Source organism: Terrapene carolina, unplaced genomic scaffold (genome assembly GCF_002925995.2).
Source record: "Terrapene carolina triunguis isolate 2854851 unplaced genomic scaffold, T_m_triunguis-2.0 Scaffold85, whole genome shotgun sequence".
NCBI lineage: Eukaryota > Metazoa > Chordata > Testudines > Emydidae > Terrapene > Terrapene triunguis.
This window is the reverse complement of record NW_020664436.1, coordinates 4,268,809-4,290,059: the sequence shown is the minus strand read 5'-3', so window position 1 is coordinate 4,290,059 and position 21,251 is coordinate 4,268,809. Positions and strand designations below refer to the sequence as shown.

The 21,251-nt window shown below is 45.0% G+C and overlaps 1 long non-coding RNA gene across 4 annotated transcripts in view; it reads right to left on the bottom strand.

The window, feature by feature from the left end:
- The window catches only part of LOC112109082, a 37,587-nt gene that overhangs the window by 5,948 nt on the left and 10,388 nt on the right, over window positions 1-21,251 (bottom strand). For all 4 annotated transcript variants that reach the window (XR_003899786.1, XR_003899789.1, XR_003899787.1 and 1 more), the window contains 3 exons: window positions 16,724-16,793; window positions 14,050-14,206; window positions 12,235-12,330 (listed from right to left, as the gene is read on the bottom strand). This is a non-coding gene — a long non-coding RNA (uncharacterized LOC112109082). The remainder of the gene's footprint in view (window positions 1-12,234; window positions 12,331-14,049; window positions 14,207-16,723; window positions 16,794-21,251) is intronic.

Here is a 21,251-nt window from a genome sequence, read left to right as displayed (position 1 = left end):
AGGAAGACAGCCCCTCCTCAAGAGCTTACAGTGTAAATAGGAAAGACAGAAGGGTCAGAGGAAGGAAGCATCATTATCCCATTTTACAGCCAGGGAACTGAGGCACAAAGAGGGTAGGTCATATACAAAGTTTGTGTCAGAGCTAGGAAATGAACCCCAATCTCCCAAGTCCCAGTCCAGTGGCTTAACCATAAGCCCATTCTCGTTCTCAACACACTTCCTCCCCTCAATGTCAGGAATGCTCATGGGGAAGAGGAAAATGTGGGCATCATGACCCACCTTGCATATTTAAGAGAGAATTCTGCCTAGTGGATACACTTTAAATGAGGATTATCAATTTAAATACTGCATTTTCTAGGTCTAGCTTTTAAAAGATATTTAGGCATTGCTGCTCTCGGCATTGCAAAGCCAAACTGATTTAAAACCTAAATCTCACTTTCAAAAGGGAGTTAGGGATTTAAGAGCTTAAATCCCATCAACTGTCAATGGGATTTAGGATCTGAAGTGCCTAAATCACATTTGAAAATAAGATTCAGGTTCCTAAATCAGTTAGGGTTTGCAATGCTGAGAGCAGCAGTGCCTAAATATCTAAAATTCTGGACCTCAGACCCTATGATACAGATCTGTATCAGCTACCCTCAGCCCAGATAAGTTTGTTTTCTGAAAAGTGAGGGAAAAAATGACAGTTACTTCAACCCAGCAGGATATTCAGAAGCAGCAAAAGAATATTTAGTTTCAAAAGGCCATTCTCCCTAGTATAACAGTATTACACTGTATTAGAAAAAATATACCCCTTGATCTGTTACATGTTTTAAAAAAAGATCTGAAGTGGTGCAAAACAGCTAAGTTGTACGGTAGTCGGGACATTGATGAGCCTCTGAACAATCCCCTTTTCGTCAGGATCCAAAATGGGTTTTCACCAAGCTGTTTGGAAAATGCCTGGCTATTTCTGTTCTATAGCAATTCAGTCATGGAAAGTTTTCCATGTACCACAGCAAGGCCATAGAGCAAACAATTTATCATTGCACGAACTGAGCTTGCACAATAAAAACAAACAGGGAGTGATACATGACAAAACCTTGAAAGCAGTGTTTTGGTTCTTAATTACCTGGTTAGAAACTCTCTGTGGAACAGTTTGTGTGGGCTGATAACTTTCCTGTTTAGAGAGCGAGAATAACTGTGACCATAAAGCAAACTTTGCTTGGACTCTAATCTTGGTTTTACGATGGGTGGCTATCAATGGATTTTTTCCCCCCCTGGAGTTTTAGTTTCTCTATATAGAAAGAGAAATAAAAAAAAAAAAAAAGTTGATTGAGACAGTCCTACATGATTTAGCTGCTTCCTATGTGGTAGATTTGGTGCTGAAGATAAAGAGATTGATTCTCAGTTACATTAATGCCCCTTTTTGCCATGCAGGTAACATAAGGGGCTTTCAAGTGGGAAGAACAACCCCCCTCAGAATACCCTCTCCACAAAAGGCCTCCCTAGACTGTGTAGAACTGGCATAAGGTCTATACGCTGTTGGCCCCAATCCCAGCCTTCAGTGCAAAGGACAGATCGAGGGTGGGGCAATAGAGCACTCCACTATAGTTACTCTCTGCTTCTCAGGATTATAGGGCTGTAGGATGCAGAATGTAAGGGTGTCTACACTGCCCAAGTTACAGCGTGGCCATGCTGTGACATGGGCAGTGTAGACACGCTTTATCACTGGGGGAGAGCTCTCCTGGTGATTTTAAAAAAACCCACCCTGAACGAGTGGTGGTAGCTTTATTGCCGGGAGCACTGCTGTCTATACTGGCGCTTTTCAGTGCTAAAACTTTTGTCACTCGGGTGTGTGTGTGTGTGTTTCATACCCCTGGACAAAAGTTTTAGCGCTGAAAATGGCAGTGTAGACCTAGCCTAAGTTAAAGCAGTTCTAACTTTTACTGGGGTGCAGACAGGCCTCTGCATGGCCCCAGAATACAGGGAATGCAAATATGGCTTGCCCTGCCCCACACTCCTCTCCAAGTGGCTTGCCCTGCTCCGATAACAGCAATGGAGTCACTGAGAATCAGGTGCAATGTTCACATGTGACACATTATAACCTTTCCATGCATTCTTTTGGTCTTGTCATCACAAAAATCACTGAAACATCCATCTTTTAGTCCCATCATAAACATTATCTGATACTTAAGACTTCTTCAAAGCAGCACACACACTGGACCAAACCCAAAACATCTCACCCAATTATGATGCGGTTAACCCCAATGGAAAATATGCTGGTGGAATGTTTGCTGCTGCTGGGGGTGGAGGGGTTCATGACATTTTGTTCCTGTCATATCAAATGATGTTTTATAAACGTGCCTTCAAATTATTAATTTCTCACCAAGAGCACATTGGATATTCAAAAACAGTGACGTTACTTATTACCACACATTCAGCATCTTAGTGTCACATAAAGATAATTTCAGTTAGTATGTAAGCTATTCCACTAAACCTACAGGAAACAACATATCAAAGAGCAAAACTGGCTATGACTTAAAGCTACATACAGTGTCAAAGATGATGGCAAGCTGGAAGCACACACTTAGTACAGGGTAGTCTGTCTTGCTGTAGTAAATGTGCTTATGTTTAATTTTATGTATTTAATTTTTTAGGTAAAAGAGCAGACTTTGTTTTCCAACAAGCCATGAACAACAGACTATGAATACTAGGCATTTCAGTAACATCTTTCATCCAGAGAGCTGAAAACTCTTCACGAGTCAATCCCTCCTCCCGGTCAGGTCATTCATGATCCCCATTTGAAAGGAGTGGAAGGTGAGGCAGAAAACGTTTAAGTGATTTGCAGTAAACCAGAAGCAGAGCCAAGAGCAGAACCCAGGAGCCCTCAAATGCATTTCTTTTCTCTAACCACAGTATCAAATGCATCTTTTATAAAAGGAGGGTAAAACCAAAACACACACACAAGTGATTTCTATGTGGAACAGCCCTCAAACTCCACAGATTACTTAAGTCACAAGGAAATACATAGACCACTACTGCTGGGCAAATATTAAAACGTATGGAGATTGTATGACTAAAAATCCAAAAGGCTTATGTTGTGTTATCCTGATTTCCAGAAAGAAGGGTAGCACTTCAGCTTTTGAAGATTATTCTAAACAGAACCTTCAAATGTGTTTTCACTGTGGAAACACATGTGAATCTACAAAGTGCATCACAACGGATTTTGTCCAATTAGCGTTTAAAGAAAAATGGTAGAAACATTCCCTTATGGGTCATTTCTAACCTAGCCTTCCTAACACAGGGTAATACTGGAGTCTAAATCCAAGAGAGCAAAAGTCAGTTTGTGGCTTCAGCACAGTGCCTTCACTCTGGCTAGTTTCCAGAGGACAATCTCTTGCATTAGAAGACTCATGGAGTGGTAAGAAGGTAATTTTTCATTAAACCATTAAAAAAAGCTGCTTGGAAAAGCACTAGAGGGAACAATCCCACATGGCTCTTGGTTTATTTGTTTGTAACAGTGAACCTGAGGACCCACTTCATGATTCTTCAATGTGAGAATTCAGCATCACTGTCCATTATCCCTCCCTTTTAGCCTGATGATTAAGGTCTTGGAAAACCTATCCTATTGAACAGTTTCTGCTTCGGAAGTTTATTGCAGCATGTTACAAGTTGGTGACTTGTACCTACCCCCAGAGAGCTAAACACCCCTTTATACCAATCCTCTGTTCAGTTATGCTAAAATTATGGATGTCTTTGCATAAAGTTAATAGACTCATTGAGCCAGATCCTCAGTTGGTGCAAATCAGCTCCATGGAGCTAAGCTGTAGCAGCTGAGGGTCTGGCTTTACAGATCTATCAATATATTTGCATTTCATCATCATTTTTGTTTTTTAATAATCGTGACATGGCTTTTCCATCACTTGTGACAAAACACCCATTGATTTCCACAGCTGCCCCATGTACACATCTAAAAGCAAAATTTGCTATGTACATTATATATAAGCAAAGGAGCAAATTCTGTTCTCAGTCACACCAGTGTTAATCTAAAGTATTTCCATTGACTTTTCTATAGCAGTGGACTAAATCACACACCTGCATAAATTGGAGCTGTTCCAGTAAAGACAATGACAGCCATTTCTTGTGAACATTGCTCTGACAAGAAGTCAAACCCTGAACAAATGGGTTTGAATGACCAGGAATGTGAGGAAGACATTCTCCAACTTACTCTAAAAATGTACTACAAAAATTACAAGCAAATCAGACCATTCATGTAAACCCCTGCACAAGGGCCTACAAATCAATATTTGTTCTATTTTTGTGGACAAATTCAAGGCAATTTTGTGTGCACAGATAGTGCCAGCAATGTCTGCAGACACAGGACTTTTAGAAGCTGGTTTAATAATATTGTACAATACACTTGAACTTCCACAATGGAATAAATACTTTAAAAATCCTTAGTCAGGGCTTTGCATAGTTTTTTATTTATTTATTTATTTTTATTTTATTAAAGTTTCCTCTTTCCTCACCAAGTTAGGACAAAATTCACGTCTCAAATCTACATGGCAGATCCCAGCAGTAAATTCTGCTTTCCATAAATGCCTTTCAGGCCATCTCTAGACTATGAAAAGAGATCATGCTTTAAGATGTGTTAGCAAATACATTTTAACCAGCATGATTTACACAAAATTATGCACCCAGGAGGGTTGATCAAGACCAGCTTACTCTTAAAACACAATTTATCCTATCTACATTAGATGCAAAGTTAAGATGTGAGAGCCAATAGGTTTTAAAACATACCATATTTTTCTAGTTTAGCCATGGCCTCAGATAAAAGTACACGTGTGGAAGACAAAAAACTGGAGTTGAGATCCACTCCTGGTTCTGAAAGGAGGATGTTGGCCTTATTTTTTTTTTTTGTTTTGTTTAGCACCAGCAGTGTGCGCAGCGCTGCTCAAAACGCAAAGACCAAAACAATACCTGCCCCAAAGATCTTCCAGTCAAGCATACAAACACAGAGGAGACAGAACACATTGCGTAATGGAGGAGGAACAATTACTTTAATTTGTTATTATGAACTCACTGCTTGGGGCCATAGGGATGAAGTGAGTTTTTAGCAAGTATTTAAATAATACAACAAGGCATAGATTATCCAACAAGTTAATGGAATACATTGAAATCAACTTTTTATTACAGAAGGTGAATAAAGCAACTAGTGAGATGCTGTTTTAGATTTGATTCTGACAAATAGGGATGAACTGGTTGAGAATTTGAAGGTGGAAAGCAGTTTGGGCAAAAGTGATCATGAAATAAGAGTTCACAATTCTAAGGAACAGTAGGAGGGAGAATAGCAGAATAAAGACAATGGACTTCAAGAAGGCAGACTTCAGCAAACTCAGACAACTGGTAGATAAGATGCCATGGGAGGCAAGTCTAAGCCCTGATCTACACTACGAGTTTAGGTCGAATTTAGCAGCTTTAGATCGATTTAACCCTGCACCCATCTACACGACGAAGCCATTTTTGTCGACTTAAAGGGCTCTTAAAATCGATTTCTGTACTCCTCCCCGGTGAGGGGATTAGCGCTGAAATCGACATGGCCGGGTCGAATTTGGGGTAGTTTGGACGCAATTCAACGGTATTGGCCTCCAGGAGCTATCCCAGAGTGCTCCATTGTGACCGCTCTGGACAGCACTTTGAACTCAGATGCACTAGCCAGGTACACAGGAAAAGCCCCGGGAACTTTTGAATTTCATTTCCTGTTTGGCCAGAGTGGCGAACTCAGCAGCACAGGTGACCATGCAGTCTCCCCAGAATCGTAGAGCATAGAATGTTTCTACGCTCCCCCTGTCATCTCCGTCCCTGAGGTTATCGCACATTAGAAGGTAGAAAAAAACCGCACTCACGATGACATGTTTTCCAAGCTCATGCAGTCCTCCCGCACTGATAGGGCACAGCGTAATGCATGGAGGCATTCAGTGGCAGAGGCCAGGAAAGAATTGCTGTGTTTGCTTAACGGCAAAAGTATCATGCCTCGCTAGCGATTCTGCCCGAGCCAGGTCGCTGTGTCACATGCACTCCACACTGTGTCAGCCTTGGGCGGGGGCATGACCGCTTTGTGAGCGGGAAGGCCATAGATATAGACATTGCATTAGGTAGTTTCTGTAGCTAGAGAAAACATTCCTGTGCATTTGGCAAAGTCTGTGGGGGAAAAAAGAGAAGCCCCATAGTGTAGTGGTTATTACATTCACCTAACATGCGAAATGTCCCTGGTTCGAAACCAGGCGGAAACAGGTCACTGTTCCTTTTTCTGGACTCCCCTCCTGCATTTTGAGTCTTAGAATAGACTGTGCTGTGAAATTTTACTTTGAATAATATCAATGATGAGTTAAATAATATGGAAGCTCTCTCTAAGTTATAGTCCCGGGTTCCTTACCCTTTCAGCTGCTCTGATAAATTAACATTTTTGTTAGGGGCGGGGGGAAATTTTCATGAAGCCTTTTATAGGGACTAAATGCTATCCAAGACTCTGAAAGAATCTTAACGTGGCCCATAGAGTGCAATCCTTCGTTCTGGATTTGTCATTCCACAAGTTGAACTTCTCCTTACTACTGTCCAGGCTTCATGAGCCATGGGAGCAAGGGGCAGGCTGGGGTAGGTGCGACCACGCAGTGCTGCCGGCTGGGAGAGCAGCCTGAGGCAGAAGCCTCCAGCTCGCATGATATTCCAGGCAGGACTGAATCTCCATGAGACGAAACTTAAAGAAGAGAATGACCTGGAGTCACTCCGATTCAGTGCTCCAAGAGGAGGATAGCCATGTCTGTCCAGGCACCCCAATCGACCTCACCGAGGTCTGCCAGCTGAGTGGGGCTGAGCGGGACCGCAGCTGGCAGGAGCCGACAGACGGAGCCCCAGACCAGCAGGGGGCTGAGCCGGTCGGCCAGCTGCCGGTCTGGGGCTCTGCCCGTTGGCCCTGCTCAGCCCGCTGCCTGCCTGGGGTTCCGATCATCCAGGCAGGGCTGAGTGTGTCTGGCGGACGGGACCCCAGAAAAAAGGTGCGAAATGATTGTCTGCCGTTGCTTTCACGGAAAGAGGGAGGCCTGACGACATGTACCCAAAACCACTCGTGACAAAGTTTTTGCCCCATCAGGCATTGGGAGCTTAACCCAGAATTCCAATGGGCAGCAGAGACTGCGGGAACTGTGGGATAGCTACCCACAGTGCACCGCTCTGTAAGTCGATGCTAGCCGCAGTAGTGAGGACGCACTCTGCCGACTTAATGCACTTAGTGTGGACATATGCAATAAACTGTATAAAATCGAATTCTAAAAAATCGACTTCTATAAAATTGACCTAATTTCATAGTGTAGACATACCCTAAGGAGGGCGGGGGCGGGGGGGGGTGTTCAGAAAAGTTGACAGTTTTTTAAAAGTGACATTACTAAGGGAACATGCGTAAACTATCCAGAAAAATCAGAATCATGGTAAGAGGCCACCCTGGCTTAACCAAGAGATCTCCAAATGATCTGAAACTCAAAAAAGAGTGACACAAAAAGTGGAAATGAGGTCAGATTACTAACGAAGAATATAAAAACCAACATAAGAATGTAGGGATAAAATTAGAAAAGCCAAGGCACAAAATGAGATTGAACTAGCTAGGGACATAAAAGATTAAAAATAAATAAATCGACAAATACATTAGAAGCAAGAGGAAAACCAAGGACAGGGTAGACCCTTTACTCAATGAGGCGGGAAAGACAAAAAAAACAGAAAATGCAGCAGTGACAGAAGTGTTGAATGCCTTTTTTGCTTCAGTTTTCACCAAAAAGGTTAGCAGTGATCGGACAACTAAGATAGTGGACATCAATGGGGTACCATCTAAGGCCTTGTCTACATTGCCACTTTACAACGCTGCAACTTTAGCACTTTAACATTGCTAGTGAAGACATACCCTGAGGCTAAAATAGGAATAGAACAAGTAAGATGTCTTTAAGTCAGCAGGGCCTAATGAAGTACATCCTAGAATACTTAAGGAACTGGCTGAAGAGATCTCTGAGCCATTAGTGATTATCTTTGAGAACTAGTGGAGGATGGGAGAGATCCCAGAGGACAGGAAAAGGGCAAATATAGTACTTATCTATAAAAAAGGGGAATATGGAAAACCCAGGGAATTATAGATCAGTCAGCTTAACTTCCGTACCTGGAAAGATAGTGAATCAAATAAACAAAATCAATTTGTAGACATGAAGAAGAAAATAAAGTGATAAGTAACAGTCAACATGGATTTGTCAAGAACAAATCACGTCAAACCAACCCAATATCCTTCTTTGACAGACTAACAATCCTTGTGGATAGAGGGAAAGTAGTAGATGTGATATCTTGATTTTGGTAAGGCTTTTAATACTATCTCACATGACCTGCTCATAAACAAACTAGGAAAACATAGTTTAGATGAACCTAGTATAAGGTGGGTGCATAACTGGAAAACTGTACTCTGACTGAGAATCATTGATAACTACTCTATCTGGAAGACCATATTGTGGGGAAAAAGAACTGGGTGGCCTTTATGGCAGCCAAAGTAACACCGAAGGCCCAAATTCAGGCCCTCTGACAGAAGCTGACTATACAGACGGCCTTTACAGAGAACAGTACAGGCCAGGGCATGAACAAAACTAAGCTGTACAGGCCCCTGCCAAATACGGTCATGGGCTATGACCAGAGGAGGGAGGGGGAGGGAGCAATGCAAAAGGCTTTAGCAACATGATAACCGCTTGTTTATGAAACATAATAACCGCCTATATGAAGAAATTGCTTCTAGTAAAGGTCAACTTGCCCCGTAAGTTCCAGCTAACTGCCAAACTAGCCAATCATATATCATCTTTGGGCGTCCCGTAATAAACCCCTATGTCCTTAACCGTAAAACCCCGGAAAAAACAATATGTACCTTGGCGAGAACAACACTCCAACTGGTGCCAAGTACCACCCATGTCGGAAACCACCAAGAAACCCCCCCACCCAATAGGCACCCAATTCTCGTAAATAATGAGGAAGCTGCCGGGAAAAAAGGGACAGACCCCAACTCTTATTTTCGCATAAATGACGTATTATTTGTACTATGCTTGCGGTTTGACGGAATAAAAGCAGCCTGCGTGCTGTGCTAGGGGTGGTAGTTTTCGGACTGCTACCCCAACGCGTTGGTATGTATTACAATAAACTGGCCTCAGGCTTGAGTCTGTGAACTAAAATCAATGCGTGGGTGACTTTTTCCATGACAATATCAAATGTGGTCCTGCAAGGATCTGTCCTGGGTCCAGTTCTATTCAATATCTTCATAAATCATTTGGATAATGGCATAGAAAGGACACTTATAAAGTTTGCAGATGATACCAAGCTGGAAGGGGTTGCAAGTGCTTTGGAGGCCAGGATTAGAATTCAAAATGATCTTGACAAACTGGAGAAATGGTCTGAAATAAGTAGGATGAAATTCAAAATGGACAAATGAAAAAAAGTACACTTAGGAAGGAATAATCCATTGAATAAATACAAAATGGGAAATGACTGCCTAGAAAAGGATCTGGTGTCAGGAGCTTAATGTGGATCACAAACTAAATACAAGTCAAAAATATAACGCTGTGGCAAAAAAAGCAAACATCATTCTCGGACGTATTCGCAGGAATGTTGTAAGCAAGACACAAGAAGTAATTCTTTTACTCCAGTGGTTCTCAAACTTTTGTACTGGTGACCCCTTTCACATAGAAAGCCTCTGAGTGCGACCCCGCCTTATAAATTAAAAACACTATTTATATATTTCACACCATTATAAATGCTGGAGGCAAAGGGGGGTTTGGGGTGGAGGATGACAGCTTGCGACCCCCCAATGTAAGAATCTTGTGACCCCCTGAGGGGTCCCGACCCCCCAGTTTGAGAACCCCTGTTTTACTCTACTCAGGATTGATAAAGCCTCATCTGGAGTATTGTGTCCAGTTCTGGACACCACACTTAGGGCAGGATATGGACAAATTGGAGAAACTCCAGAGGCAAGCAACAAAAATGATTAAAGGTCTAGAAAACATGACCTACGAGGAAAGATTGAAAAACATGAGTTTGTTTAGTCTGGAGTAGAGAAGACCGAGTGGGGACATGATAAGAGTCTTCAAGTATGTAAAAGGTTGTTATAAAGAGGAGGATAAACTGTTCTTCTTATCCATGGAGGACAGGACAAGAAGTAATGGGCTAAAATTGCAGCATGAGTGGTTTAGGTTAGACATCAGGAAAAGCTTCCTGGCAGGATAGCTAAACATGGGAACAAATTACCTAGGGAGGTTATGGAATCTCTGTCTTTGGAGGCTTTTAAGAACAGGTTAGACAAACACCTGTCAGGGATGGTCTAAATAACATTTAGTCCTGCCTCAGTGCAGGGGACTGGACTAGATGACCTATTAAGATCACATCTAGTCCTACATTTCTATGATTCTATTGTGCGTATGCACGTAATTCCCCCACTCTGTGCCTCTGTTTCTCAATAAAGAGGCTTAACTCCGCATTGCTGGTAAAGTGCTTTGAGATCCCTAGAAGGAAAGCATTAATGAAATGCAAATCCTACTCATAGGATTTCATCTAACTAGCCTTCCCCATACACTAGTAGACAGGTGGATAAATCAAAGTTGTTTTCATTTTGTGGGAGAGGAGCTGTTCAATGTCCCAAGCTGATTCAAACATGAAAAAAGGATGTGGGGGAGGGAGGAGGGAAAAACAACTGGAAGTTCTAGCTTATTTCTCTCCCCCCCCGGGGCAGGTTTACTGAGCCATAGTGCAAAACTAAGCCTTGGTGGGATGCGTGGGCTCTTTCCATCTAACAATGCAACAGTCCTGTGGGAAAAGGAAAGAAGACAAGGAAGCATATTTCTCTGGACGCTCACAGGATTCCACATTGGGTGCTCTGCGGTATATTTTTCTACACATTTCCAGGAGAGGCTACAAATTTGTCCAAGCTCATTTATACAATGTTCAGTGCAAATTACTATGTACGGTGCCAACTGGCTGATTGGTTTTACCAACATCATCTGGTTTAAATTTACTGGTAACTTCTGGAGGCTGGTCAAAAAAAATCAAAATGCAGGATCCTTCCTCTTGGTTGTTTTTATTATTATTTTAAAACGTGTATCTCCTCTGGGAATTCACTGTGGTTGGAAGAACTGCCACTGCAGAGCCAAAGTACATCTTTTATAAAATCAGATTCAGTGCATTCTCCATTTCCTTCTTGTGAACCGCAGCTTAATTATTAAATCAAGAGGACATTCATAAGGATATTGTGCTAATTAATTTGAACTTCCTCTCACTGTTTTAATAACTGCAGCTTCAGAGCTGAACTGGCCTGTCATTGATACTATAGTGTCTGCATTCTTAACAAATATTAGATCCCTAGATGCTTTCAGATAAGGATCCAAATGACATGCAATGGCTCTAAGAAAAAAAAATTGCCATCACATCATGTGTGTGTAACCAATATAGTTTTTTGCTTTAATAGACATACAGGCACTAGTAAACACTTTAGCCTGATGGACTCCATGAAACCTTAGTAAAATTTACTAGCCCATGAAGGCAGCTCGGATTGTAGTAGGATATAAAACAAAATTTCAAATTTCAATATTTTCAGGTGTTGATTTATAGCAAAACTTCCAATGGTAACAAGCACATCAAACTGTATAAGTATTCAAGGCATGGACATGGCATTGTTAGATCAAGAGCTGATGATTAGAGAAGTGTGTGACTCAGAAAGAAGAGACATGAAAAGGAATGATGGCAATTTGCTCGCAGAATAACTGAAGGGCTGTAAGGATCTTGAAACTCTGTCTCTTCTGGTCTCTTACTGACTAGGAGATGATGTTCTGCAAACACTTGAGGAAATGAGGTGGCGGGTAAGAGATTAAATTTAGGCATAAAACATCCCTTATAAAAGGAAATACTACAGTACTCTGCAGTTATCACACTGCACTGTCACTACTGTAAGCTGCTATGTTTTGAGACAGGACTTTAGAATTCTGCAGTTGCATTTTACAAGGAATTATATGTGTCTTTAAAATATAATGTGTTACCAGTAAATCAAAATACTCTCTGATAGCCAAGTGGTCAGTTTTACAATCTATCTCTGCAGGTCCAGGGGTATAATCTTACACATCCCAAACCCATAAACCACCACATGTTCCTTAAGATCCCATCTAAAAGAAAGCTGTGCACATAGTGATCAAGACTTACTCTGGGATTACTCTGTATCAATGCCACCCATCAATCCTCTTTGTTTGGAAGATTGCCAGTCCCTGCACATCCTAGGAAGGTTTTGCAATGAGTCCCCTGAAACACAGAAAATAGTTGCTGTTTAAAGCAATCTGGATCAACTACAAGCTGACAGTGGATGCTTTTGGTGTTACACTGTAGCACAGATACAAACAGACTAAGCCTATGCACCGACAAACAGAATCACTCCCACTCAATGTTCTCAACAAAGGCAGCAAAAGTAAACATGGGCTTGATAGTCATTGTTTGTTCTTGGATAAATTTAAACTCTTGGGGCTTGATGCTGAGAGGTGCTGAGCATTTTTAGCTCCTATTAGTTTCAAAGGGAGTTGAAGGCACTCAGCATCTCTCAGGGAGGGGCTCAGCAACCCGCAAGATTGATCCCTTGGATTGGTATTTTGCTCCTTTGTTGCCACTGGTGTGGGCATGGGTTTTGACAGCAGTTTTACAAACAGCTCTGTGGACTGGCCATTCAACTGCCTGGAATGTCAAGGGCAGGCTGGGTCTCTCCAGATAAGTGCACTCAGTAAGGGCTTCGAGTTGAGGGCACTCAGAACCTCACTGGCTCAGATCCTAGATCACACCCAGGCCAATTCACGTGTCTAAGTGCTGTGCCCAAGTGGGACCTGAGCATGGAAACAGTTAATGTGCAGCCTCAGTAACAGTAATTGATATAGAGCATCATAAGAACATGGCACCTGATACTATTTACTGTAAGTAACATGGCAAGAGTCAGATTGTAACCACCCAATAGCCACATAACGTGCAATTTGGCATTGACTCCAGAACAGTTATTAAAAGCTGCTTCACCACAAACAGGAGCTTAGTGTCTGCCACCACAAACTTGCACTCACTTTCCAAAACAAGGGATAGTTGCACAGTGACTGTGCTCTCATGCTGGAGAAGATGAAGCCAAAACATTTCTGGGCCAGAGTCTCAGTCCCTCTATGGCAGTGCCAAGCAGCCCTAAAGCATGCATATTTGCCTCCAAGAGGGCACCTCCCTGCTCAGGGTAATCCCCAGATCGCATAGCTCTGCGCCACTGCCCCAACCCATGCAGGATCATGTCCAGGAGGAAAATGGGTATGGCTGGAGTGCTCCTTGAGGGCTGGAATGGCTCTGTGTTATACCTGGAGACTCGCTAGAGTTAAAACCACCTTTGTGCAATCTTCCCCACTCCCAAACTTTATTGAGCACCAAAAGGCTGGTCCTGAGGATCTGGCCCCTCATTTTAAATGCAAATTAGAAATGGGCTGAGGAGACCTAGTTTTGCAAAATCAAGAGTCAATCTAGGGGCAATTCTGGCCCAGGATCCCTTCTCTCTGAGTTGCACAACATTAGGAGAAACGCTTCTGATACAGCATGACTGACTCTTGCAAGGAAAGATTTTTTGACTTCAATGCCTGTGGGGTCTTGATAGGGGGAGAAGGACTCTCAGGGGTGTATTAGAGCAAGAAGCAGAGGAGATTCCTGTCTTCTCCCCTCTGACATGGCTGTAGTAACTAGGGTGACCAGATAGCAAGTGTGAAAAATTGGGATGGGGTGGGAGGTGGGGGTAATAGGCTTTTATATACAAAAAAGCCTCAAATATCAGGACTGTCCCTATAAAATCAGGACATCTGGTCACCCTAATAGTAACCCATGACAGAGGCGCTCCTGAAAGGGAGCTTCATTCTATTCTCAGACTCTGGGGGATGTGCCCTTTCCACAGTAGCCTCTTCAACTCTGGAAACCTTTCTTCTTATCAACGTGATATGGGGGGTGGCTGAGACTTACCTGTTCTTCCTTTGCTCTCGCTTCTTCAAATTGCTGCAGTATTTCAGTTTCTACATTTCTCCCCATGCTGCCATGTCATAAACAACCCTTTCTCTGTGTGTGTCCCTCCATCAGGAAAGCTGGCTTGTCTAAGAAAGAAGTAACAGGGGCTTCCTCCCTTTCAGAAAGAGGCAGAAAAAGTCTGAGTTTTCAAAATCAACAACTACTTCCTGATGGTCGTAATCAGAGAGGCAAGGCCCAGCTGCAACCAATGAAAGAGGAGACTGATGGAAAGCTGTTGACCAGATAATGCTGCCTGTGCAAACCACACTCTGTGGCTGAGCCACATAGAGAGGTTGATGAGCCTGGGCAAACAGGGTTTTAGTCAGAGTGTAGAGCAGGGGTGGCCGGGTGGGCAAACTTTTTGGCCTGAAGGCCACATTGGGGTTCCGAAACTGTATGGAGGGCCAGGTAGGGAAGGCTGTGCCTCACCAAACAGCCTGGCCCCCGCCCCCTATCTGCCCCCTTCCACTTCCCGCCCCCTGGTTGCCCCCCTCACAACCCCTGACCCATCCAACCCCCACTGCTCCTTGTCCCCTGACTGCCCCCTTTGGGGACCCCACCCCCTAGCCAACCCTCCCTGCTCCCTGTCCCCTGACTGCCCTGACCCCTATCCACACCCCTGCCCCCGACAGGCCCCCCGGGACTCCCACACCTATCCAACCCCCCAACCCCCTGCCCCCTTACCATGCCACTCAGAGCACCAGGACTGGCAGCCCAACCGGAACCAGCCACGCCACCGTGCAGTCTAGAGCACTGGGGCAGGCTGGCAGCCGCGCCGCCCAGAGCGCTGGTGGCACAGCGAGCTGAGGCTGCGAGGGAGGTGGGAGGGGCAACAGCAGGGGAGGGGCCGGGGGCTAGCCTTCCCGGCTGGGAGCTCAAGGGCAGGGCAAGAGGGTCCTGCTGGCCACAGTTTGCCCACCTCTGCTGTAGAGGCTAGTGTGTTCAAATCCACCTGACCACGGTTTGAACCCTACTGCTAACAACCCATGGAGGGGTATGATGGTTACATCTGTAAAATGCAGCCCTGCCCAGGAAGGAACATAGCAATACTTTTGCTATTTCATCACATCTGTAGGCAAGACCCTTAGGAAATCCCAGGTAGAAAACAAAGCTGCCCTACTCAGCGAGAGCTCAAAGTGAGAAGCACCTCTTGCCTTCCCTCAGACTGAATCCCTTCGAGGAGAAGGTGTCCAGGCTAGTGCAAGGAGGGGAATCCGAACCACTCACTAATCCAGGGGTGGCCAACCTGAGCCTGAGAAGGAGCCAGAATTTACCAATGTACATTGCTAAAGAGCCACAGTAATACATCAGCAACCCCCCCAGCAGCTCCCCCCAACCTGCTCCCAGCGTCTCCCACTCACCAGCAGCCCTGCCAATCAGCGCCTCCCTTTCCCTCCCCGCACTTCCTGATCAGCTGTTTTGTGGCATGCAAGAGGTTCTGGGTGGGGAAGGAGCAAGGGCACGGCAGGCTCATGGGAGGGTGGATTGGGGGCAGGGCCTGTGGCAGAGCCAGGGGTTGAGCAGTGAGCACCCCCTGGCACATTGGAAAGTTGGCACCTGTAGCTCCAGCCCCGGAGTCGGTGCCTATACAAGGAGCTGCATATTAACTTCTGAAGAGCCGCATGTGGCTCTGGAGCCACAGGTTGGCCACCCCTGCACTAAAGGATAGTCAAGAGTAGGTCCTGTCCAAACCAGGGTGAGGACCCACTCTGTGACTCAGCACATTTCTTTAAACCAAGCAGCCAGGCTGAGAGGCAGACAAGGAAGAGCTCGTTTATTTAATATGTAAAGTTTTATAGATGCACTCAAGTTGGTTAAAATGCTTCCCCCAGCGAAGGCTTGAGCTGCTCCAGGGCTGGGAAAAGACTTTCTGTCCATCTCTGTCCTCGGCGGCACATTACAGAGAAGATTTTGCAAAGCAACCTGTCATTTTATTTGGGACTGTCCCAGCACTACTATTTATACCGCTAACCCTCAGATAATCTCTCCTTTTTAGCAGTGACCATACCCCACTGTTCATAACCTACATTATTCAGTCTTGCTTCAAAGGCAGCTGCTGTTAGATTACAGCAATGTGACAGCTCTGCCCCCATCACAGATGGCATCTCTGCTTCCAGCCTTGCTCACTTGCACATGTGCTAATACAGTTCATTCTGTTCTTACTCTGGCAAGTCACAGGATCTGGATCATTTAACCTACAGCACATCCCATCTGACAGAGCTCTTCCTCCCTGTAGGACATTCCTGGTTGGAGGCCCTCTCTGCTATTCCAGTCCTGGGCCTTACATTTATATTTGTCATTATTGATTTGGTCCTGGCAATGTCTTTGTTTTTTTTATTTGTTCCTTCCATCCCACTCACATGCTTTTCTCTCAGAGACAGCAGCCTCATGTGTTCCACATCTGTACATTGGGTTTCCAATATGGAATCAATAAAACAGATTAACGGGTATAGGAAAATCTCATCTGCATTATCCATTCCCAGCAGGAAGCAGAGTTGTAGGTGCCTTTTTTAAGGCCAAAAATAACAGAAAACCTAGTGGTGCTAGACATTTTCAGCAGCTCAGAACTGATGTACCATGTAATTCTTTAGACGTATCAATAAAATACTACAAAACAAAACCATGCACTCACATTTACAGATTTTGTTACTCAGTTCAGGTGGATTTTCTTGTTCAGTCTCAAATTGTCTTTTGGCTGAATCCTATAAATTAGAAATGAAGAAAGACCCTTGTGTTGTCTGTCCCCTGCCAATGTAGGATTGTTCTCTGCACTATATTCTTGGTTTGATCTACTGGAAGTAAATGGGATTGACAGCTGGTGATCTGACACTGTAGTTGGGGGAGGGAATATAACTAATTAAGGGAGTTTTGACTCCTACAGCTAGACCCTTTGAGGGTGTCCTGCACATTAACTGCAGCAGAGACTTCTATAGACTACATGCCATACAAAGGAGGGAGAGATAGCTCAGTGGTTTGAGCATTGGCCTGCTAAACCCAGGGTTGTGAGTTCAATCCTTGAGGGGCCACTTGGGGATCTGGGGCAAAAATCAGTACTTGGTCCTGCTAGTGAAGGCAGGGGCTGGACTTGACAACCTTTCAAGGTCCCTTCCAGTTCTAAGAGATGGGATATCTCCATTAACTATTATAATTAAAGTTCTGCCAGGTGAACGAAAAGGAAGACTCCATCTTGCCAAGCCTGTAGAAGCTGTGCTAAACTGATCTCAGATACAAGTCACTCTTCACATATTTTACAACAGACTCAGTAGTAAAAGCCCAATCAAAGCCTTCACTTGCAGGCTCTGCCATGCAGTTAAGAGAAAGGGACTTCTGTGCATTTAAACTTAGTTTCACTGCTGTTCCCTTCACCATTGGTAGGTAAATGTAAGAACAATGAAGTAAATACAAGTGATGCTCAGCAGGAAAGTCTTCAGTCCTTAAAGTGTAGAATAAGAGGTGCCAGGGATCAAGCAATAAAGATGGCATCCTCTGCACAGCCCGGTCTTGCATACACTGAACGTCTTGCATGCCGCTGACAGAAAAGGTGCCAGGGCACAGCCCCAGCATGAAAAGAGATGCCGATGCTGAGCCCTGGCAAACGTCCTGAACAAATTAAGCTCTGAGTCTATGAGACAAAGGCAATGCAGTTCCCATTCTTTTCAGACTTACCAAGCCCAGCAAAGCTTCCTTTAAGTGGTTTCTCTCTGTCTCTCTTGAAAGTGGATGGGCCTGGCCTGTCCACTTTTTGCCATGGGCCTGGCCTCCTGCCCCTCCTCTTCCCCCGAGCCCTGGAAGCTGGAGCCTGGCCTGGGTAAGAGCGGCCCAGGGAGCCCAGGCAGCTATGGGGAGCTGCAGACCCTTGGGGGGGCCTGAGAGCAGCACCCGATCTGTGTCCCTGCCTCCTGGGTCCCCTGCCCAGGGCAGTTGGAGGGTCCCTGGCTCCCTACAGCTGCCTGGGCAGCTCTTACGATGGCCCGGCTGTGGCTCTTCGTCCCCCAGGCCAAGCCAGAAGCCGGAGCCAAGTCGGGGTAAGAGCCACACGGGCAGCTGTGGGGAGCCGCCAACCCTTCACCTGCCTGGTGCAGGGGGACCAGAGGGAGGGGACACAGGTTGGGGGCTTCTCTCAGGTCCCCCCTCCAGGCAGGTGGAGGGGCCCAGGCTCCCCAACCTGGCTCTGGCTTCCGACTTAGTCTGGGGGCGGGGTCTCAGGGGGAAGAGGAGGGGCAAGGCCATAGAGGAGGCAGGGTCTCACGACCCCCCCCCACACTTTTAGAAAGAGTGCGTTGCCCATCAGCCCTGCTGAGCCCCCCGTTCCAAATTAACTAGTTTGATCTAATTCCAGTTGTTGGGTTTAGGGTGGGGGTGGCTGGGTGGAGTTAGTGGCTTATGATATATAGGACATCTGACTAGATCAGTGGCTCTCAACTTTCCAGACTACTGTACCGCTTTCACTTCACTTAAAAACTACTTGCTTACAAAATCAGGCATAAAAATCCAAAAGTGTCACAGCACACTAATACTGAAAAATTGCTTACTTTCTCAATTTTATTTTATAATTATAAAATAAATCAACTGGAATATAAATATCGTACTTACATTTCAGTGTACAGTATATAGAGCAGTGTAAACAGGCCTGCCGACAGCAATTCTGGGCCCCAGGGCCATCCCTGGGGGGGGGGGGGGGCGGAGCCCGGGGCAGAAGTGAAGAATCCGTCACTGGCTGCTTGTACCGGCCCCCAGGGCACCCCAAAGTGCGGGGCCCGAAGCGGTCACACGCGCCTAGGAGCCCTGCAGCCCGCCCGGGCAATTTAAAAGGGCCTGGGGCTCCTGGCCACCGCCGCAGCGGTGGTCGGGGGCCCTCAGGCCCTTTTAAATCGCCCAGGCCCCTGTACAATTGCCCCCTTTGACCTCCCACTGTCAGCGGGCCTGAGTGTAAACAAGTCATTGTCTGTGTGAAATTTTAGTTTGTACTGACTTTGCTACTGCTTTTTATATAGCCTGATGTAAAACTAGGCAAATATCTAGATGGGTTGAACAAGGAGTCGAGTGGCACCTTAAAGTCTAACAGATTTATTTGTGCATAAGCTTTTGTGGGTAAAAACCACTTCTTCAGATGCATCTGAAGAAGTGCATCTGAAGAAGTGTTTTTACCCATGAAAGCTTATGTCCAAATAAATCTGTTAGTCTTTAAGGTGCCACCGGACTCCTTGTTTTTGTGGATACAGACTAAGACGGCTACCCCCGATAGATGAGTTGAAGTACACCCTGGAAGACCTTTGCGTACCCCCGGTTGAGAACCACTGAACTAGATGATCTGGTGGTCCCTCCTGGCCTTAAACTCTATGACTATGACATTCCAGAAGGCTCTCTTTAACAAAAGCCACCTTCAAAAGTGACTTTGGGTAGCCTCCATCCAGCCTATGCCTAATGTACCTCAATCTGGGGTGGTGGAGGCATGATTGAGAAGAGTTCCATTGCAGGAGAAAGTCAGCCAGCTAGAGGATCCCTGCCAACAGTGGAATAAGGACCAGCTGAACACAGATGACTTATGAATTCCTGGAGCTACTCTCCAGAGCTGGAAGAGGAAGGGCCAGAAGATTCTGTGCCCCAGACTACATGCTGGGAGCATGGGATGTAGGTAGAGGTTAGCCATTTAGAAAGCAAGTTCCTTGCTCTAGTGAAGGAGAAGGGAAATGACCTATGGTTGGGAGCTTGCCTTCTTGATATGAATGGGGCACCAAAAATATTCTAGGGCACTAATTGCAGCTTCAGTTCTTCTTGGACTATTTGTTGTCTTTTCTTCTTGCAGCCCTTCCCATTTCTGCCTCTTGCCACTAAAAGTCTCTACAGTGTGGGTATTTAATTTCTCTCCTCCCCGCTAGTGATGTGTTTGGCTTCTAAAATAGTCATTTCCTCCTTTTGCCCCCACAGAATTTACAAAACAATTTGTGGTTCCCTCTCAAACCTTACCAGCATCCCAGAAACAATCTGACACCCACAGATTTTCTTATTAATGCTCTCCTCCTAACCACCCCATCACATCAGAACTCGTTTCAAGCAGTTGACCTTGAATTTGCATATAATTCTTAAACACTTCAGAAATAGATTTTCTAAGTGGTTTATTGCTGGTGAAAGCTGCTGGACTGATAGCATTGGAGAATGAAGGCTTCTGGTCATCCAGAAACTAGGTAGACCATGGGCAAGCAGTGCAAGCCTCTCTTTCTCTCTCTCTCTCTGACACAATGTGCCTTATCACAGAGGGATCAATTCAGAGGATAAGAGGGGAGTTTAGACTCCATGGCTCTTTTAATCCTCTGCTGAGATGGCCAACAAGGGGACAAACTAGGGTCAGTTTTGTAATTTGGACACTTGTCCACCGCAGACTGGATTAAAACCACCAACTCAGTCACACAGGGTGCCTATGGCTATGTGTAGTCAGTCATTTCTGTGGAAATTACTCTAGTCCATTATTCAGGACACAAATCAGCACTGAGCAGTAAGAAAACATGACACATAATGCTGCGGACAAACTTTCTAACAGAAACAGAAGCAGCCAGTTTGAACGTAACCCAGGTCAGTAATGACTGAAAGCTCTGACTCTTAACATATGTCTACACAGCCTCAGCTTGGGCTAACAGACTTGGGCTTGTGCTCGCACTCTAAAAATAGCTACACGGACAGAGCTTTGAAGTTGCGGCTTGGGCTGGAGCTCGGCCTCTGAAGCCCAGCCCCCACCCTAGGCTTCAGGGCCCAAGCTTGAACTTGATCCACAACTTCAAAGTGCTGTCTACAGAGCTATTTTTACAGTACTAGCACAAGTCCCGCTAGCCCAAGTCTGTCAACCTAGGCTGGGAGACTCGCTGCTCTAAGCTGTGTAGACATATGTTAAGAGTCAGAGCTTTCAGTCACTACTGACCTGGGTTACGTTCAAACTGGCTGCTTCTGTTTCTGTTAGAAAGTTTGTCCGCAGCATTATGTGTCATGTTTTCTTACTGCTCAGTGCTGATTTGTGTCCTGAATAATGGACTAGAGTAATTTCCACAGAAATGACTGACTTATCATATCATCATATTATAAAGAAACCCACAAGCAAAAAATATCTTTGTGGTTTATTTGAGCAATGATCTGCTCTGGGCCTAATTCTGTGTTTCTTCATGGAGGCA